This window comes from Dipodomys merriami, unplaced genomic scaffold (genome assembly GCF_024711535.1).
Source record: "Dipodomys merriami isolate MVZ:Mamm:240054 unplaced genomic scaffold, mDipMer1.0.p SCAF_294, whole genome shotgun sequence".
Classification (NCBI taxonomy): domain Eukaryota; kingdom Metazoa; phylum Chordata; class Mammalia; order Rodentia; family Heteromyidae; genus Dipodomys; species Dipodomys merriami.
Window position 1 is genome coordinate 862,501 of NW_027204426.1, and position 5,000 is coordinate 867,500.

Here is a 5,000-nt window from a genome sequence, read left to right on the forward strand (position 1 = left end):
TGTTCCTGATTTTAGGAGAATTGGTTGTAGCTTTTCCCCATTAAGTATAATATTGGCTATTGGTCTGTCATAAATGGCTTTTATTGTTTTTAGAAATGTTCCTTCTATTCCTATTTTCTCCAGAGCTTTTAGCATGAATGAATGTCGAATTTTGTCAAAGGCCTTTTCTGCCCAGCCAGCGGCTCTCGTTTGGCTTTCCTGTCATTTAGTGATGGGTGAGTGGACTCACGCTTCCCATGGCGCTGTCACCGTGGTTTTCCAGACCTGTGTGCGTGACGTGTACCTACCCTCTCTGTGTTAGAAGAAACCTCTCTCTGGCCTTCCCCCTGCCCTTTCCCTGCCTGTGAAGGGGGGGGGCGGGTGGGGGCGGGGGGAGGGAGCGTGTTGTGGGGCGGGCGGGCGGCGGACTTTCACAAGTGAGCGGGGTGCCTCCCGAGGGCTCGTCTCTTGCTGGAGCCGACCCATCTTTGGGAGTTTTTTGTTGTTGTTGTTGTTGTTGTTGTTGTTGTTGTTGTTGTTTCTTTCTGGTTTCCATCTGGGGGAAAAAGAAAACAAAACGTACAAACACCCCCCCCCCCAAAAAAAAAAAAAAGACGGGCGGGCAGACGGTGGGACGAGCGCTCACTTGCCCTTTTCTGGCCATGTTGGGTGGGGGTGGGGGTCTTGCCACGGGCGGCGGAGGTCGTGCGGGTGGCCGGTTCGTTTTCTCTCGTGGTGCAGGCCTGCCGTCTTTGCCGCCCCTTCCTGCTTGGGACCGATCCCGGCTTCCCGGTTCTCGGGTTCGGGCCGCTCCGTTCGGGCGACTCCCGTCCTGGTTCCTGGTTTCACTTTGGTCGCTGGCGGCGGCGGCGGCGGCGGCTCGATCTCGGTCTAGGTCTCTGGTGGCTCTGGTGTCGTTCGTGAGGTCGCAGAGAGGACCCGGCTGCAGGTCCTGACCTAGGTTGTGCCTCTCGGTGCGTGGCGGTGGGGAGTGAGGCGATTCGTTTCCGTGTTCTGTGTCTCCGGAGCTCAGAGCCGCCCGGCGCGCGCCGATCCGGGGTACGGCGGCTCGGTGGAGTCGGTCGTTGGAAGGCGGTTGTCGTGCTCCCCCTGGCGTCCGCCTTGATATGACAGTCCCCTCGTTCTCAGCCGAGCGAGCGAGTGAAGGAGGAGGTCTGGCGGCAGCGAGCCGGGCGGAGGCCCGGCCTCTACCGGGTGCCGGGCGCGACTGTCGCCGTGGTGTCGCTGTGGCGCCGGGGCGGCTGTTCTGTCGGACTTTGCGCCCGCAGGCGAGCGCGGGGTGGGGCCGTGAGTCGCCGCTCTCTCTTCCGTGCCCGGTCTGTGCCGGGGGTGGCGGCTTGGTCGGGTCGACCAGTAGTTCTGTCTGGGCCCGACGCCTTGTCCTCCTCCCCTCCCGTAGTTCTGTCTGGGCCCGACGCCTTGTCCTCCTCCCCTCCCTGGACTCTGGTCTTTGAGGGCGAAAGAAGGAGAGTACGAGGGACGTCTCGGGAGTCGGGGGAAAGGGTCCCCGGGTGAGCCGCTAGGTGGTGGGGCCGGTCCCGGCCCGGACTCGGACCACCCCCCCTCCCCGGAGTCACCTCCGAGTGAGCGCTTGGCGCGTGCCGGGCGCGAGGGCCTGGGTCGCCGGCCCCGTGTGGTCTCCCTCCACGGCCCCGGAGGCCGGAGGACAGACCTCTGCGGCGGGAGGAGCCGTGGGCACGGCCGAGGCGAGCCTCGGGGCCGGGACCTACACCCCCCCCCCCTCCCCGACATAGGATGGTCGTCGGAGTCACCTCCGAGTGAGCGCTTGGCGCGTGCCGGGCGCGAGGGCCTGGGTCGCCGGCCCCGTGTGGTCTCCCTCCATGGCCCCGGAGGCCAGAGGCCAGACCTCTGCGGCGGGAGGAGCCGTGGGCACGGCCGAGGCGAGCCTCGGGGCCGGGACCTACACCCCGCCCCTCCCCGACATAGGATGGTCGTCGGAGTCACCTCCGAGTGAGCGCTTGGCGCGTGCCGGGCGCGAGGGCCTGGGTCGCCGGCCCCGTGTGGCCTTCCTCCACGGCCTTCTCCACGGCCCCGGAGGCCGGAGGACAGACTTCTCCGGCGCGAGGAGCCGTGGGCACGGCCGAGGCGAGCCTCGGGGCCGGGACCTACCTACCTACCGTCTGCGGTGTGCGCGATGGCGGGGACTTGCCCGGTGGGCCCTGCGTAGGGGAAAAGTCGAGGCGGAGGGAGCACCTCGGGAGTCGGGGACCCGAGCCCGGGAGTCCCGCGTGTGTGCGTGCTGGCGGCAGGGCGCTCACCACCGACCCCGCGCGGTGTGGGTGTGGTGGCTGGGTGCCTCTCGGAGTGGGTGCCTCGCGTCTGCCGGGGGAAGGCTCCCCGTGCCGCTCGTGCCGTGAGCCCGTGCGCACCCGGGGTAGTGGGGCGGGTGCGTCCCCTGACCCCGCTCCCGCCCTCTCTCTTCGTCTGTCTTCGCCTTATGTGGTCGACCAGCTGTCCCTGAGAGTTCCGTGTCTGGCTCTGTTGGGGACGTGTTGGGGACAGGTGTCCCCGATGTGGTTTCCGAGAGGTCCCTGTCGCCAGCGAGTTGTCGCCCCTGCGTGACCAGCTGGTTTTGGCGTGGTGACGTGAGGATTTTGTACCTGCAGGAGGGTGCTGGCATGCTGTGTCCCGGTGGCTGTCAGCGGGTCTTTTGGGGCTCTCTCGGATGCTGTGTGCCGGGCCTTTCCCGTCTCTTCCCGGTCCGGGTCCCCCTGCCCTTCCCCCCGCACCCCGGGCTCCCGCTGCCCTGAGCAGGCCTTGCCCCTGTGGTGGCTCGTGGGTGTGGTGGTGGTGGTGGTGGTGGTGGTGGTTGGTTGGTGGCTGAGTGAGTCCCGTCGTCCTTGATCTCTCCCCCGCTCCCGGTGCCGGATTCTGGCCCTTGCCTCGGCACGCCGAGGAGGAGAGTGGTTGGTTGCCTGGGGTGCATAGGTAGGCCCGCGCGGTGTGCTTCCCTCGCCGTGGCCGGCTTGAGGAGGAAAAGGCGGGGGGCGAGTCCTGCCTTGCCTTGCCTTGCCTGTGCGTGTGCGGCATCCCCGTCCTGCCGTCGTGCTCGTCCGACCTCCGTGGCTTTTTTTTTTTTTTTTTCCCTATCGCCCCTAGCTCCAACTCCCCCGACCTGCCCGCTTCCCGATGGCGGGCCTGGTCGGCCGCTGACCTGCGCTACTCCCGAGCGCTGTCCGTGGTTCTTTTTCTTTTTTTCCTCTCTAGCTTCTTTCGGCTCTGTGCCCGGCGGAGGTGTCCTGGTAATCCCGAGCGCCAGGGACGCTGAAGCCCGTGGTATTTTTTTTATTTTTTTATTTTTTTATTTTTTATTTTTTTTTTTCCTTTTACCTCGCTCGTTACTCATGAAAGGTTGTCTGTCCTGGCTACGCTTTTATCCCAGGCTGTTGGCCCTCTCGGGAGCCGAGCTTCCTGGGCCCCACCGCCTCCCGAGTGCCGTGTGGCTGTCTTCTCCGCCCCCTCGGTGTGATTGATGTGGTGACGTTGCGATCTCCTTCGGGCCCGGGCCTAAGCTGCGCCAGGCGAGGGACGGACATTCATGGCGAATGGGACCGCTCTTCTCGTTCTGCCCGTGGGCCCCTGCCCTCACCGTCCCACCGTGCCGGCGCCGGTGGTGTGCGGGGAGGCAGGGGTGCGGCAACCGGGTCCGGCTGCGCTCTCCCTGCCCTCGCCGTGAGGTCGGGGACTTGTACACGCTGGAGGAGGGGGGGCGCCCCTGATCTTGCTCCTCTCTTCCCGTGACTCGTTATCGGCACGGGGGTCGGCTCTCTCCGCGGAGAGGGAGGGTCGGTGCTCCGTGCTTGCCCGTGCTGTGTGGTGTGAAAAGCCGCGCCTCGCGCTCTGCCCTCTTGCGGTGCTCCCGGAACGCTCCCGGTCGGTTCTCTCAGGTGCCTGAGGCTGAGTGGTGGTGTCGTTCCCGATCCCGGCGTTGTCCGTTGCCTTGTGCCAGCCTGCTGCCCGTGGTGTGTCCCGGCCGTCCTTGGGTTTGTGGGGCTTGTGCGAGTGAGAAAAAAGTTATCGCAGAGATTGACGTCTCTGCTGGGGGGGGGGTCGAGGCGGTTCCCCAGAGGAGGAGCGCTCTTCCCTTCTTGCGCCGGGCGGGTGGCTTCCCCGCATGAGCTGCCGGCCCTGGTCCTGGCTTGTCTTCCCTGCCGTGTCACCTGGCTCTTGTTGCACCGGGGGACCTGAGATGTTGCAGTGGGAGGCGAGCCGGGCCTGTGCGGGCTTTCCCGCCCGTGTGCGCGACCTTGCTCTGGCCCCACACGGCAAGGCCGACCGACCAGGGTTGGTGTTGCTGCTGCCGCAGACCCCCCCCGCCCCACCCCTCCCTGCCACCCGTGGTGGGAAGGATGGACGCCTTTGATGTGTGCTGGTCCCGGCGGGGTTCCCGTCGGGGTTGGGTGCGGGCCACCCTCAGAGTGAGGAGAGGTTCTCTAGCGATCCTCGTTCGGGAGGCGGCGTTCGCTGCCGGGTTGGCGGGGGCCCGCCCCCGATGGGCTCCCGCGGCCCTGCCGCTCCCTGTCCCGCTTTTGAGCGTTAGTGGCTGCCCGCGTTGGTAACTGCGTGCCCGCGCCTCCCCCCTCCGAGCTGGGGGAGGGTCCCGCGGGGCCTCTCCCGGGCCGTCGTCTGGTGTGGTGAGTGGAGGACGTTCCCGATCCGTCCCCGCCCCTGCCTCGCGCGCGGTGTGTCGAGTGGCGGAGCCTGGAGCCTGTGCTGGGTCGCGATGCGAGGGCGTGTGGTGTGTGGCTTCCCGGCCTCGTGCTTGGGGTGCCGTGGGGTTTTTGGGGGGTCCCGTCCCCCTCCCCCTCCGGCCCCTGGCGACGCTGTTCCCGAGCGTCTGTGTGGGCCGCCGCCCGTTGGCGACGACGGCGCCGTGCCGGGCGCCGGGCCCCGCGGTGTTCCGGGGCCGCCGTGCCCGTGGTGGTGTGCCGCTCGGGGGGGTTCTGGCCCTCCGGAGCCGAGGATCCCGGTGTGTGTGG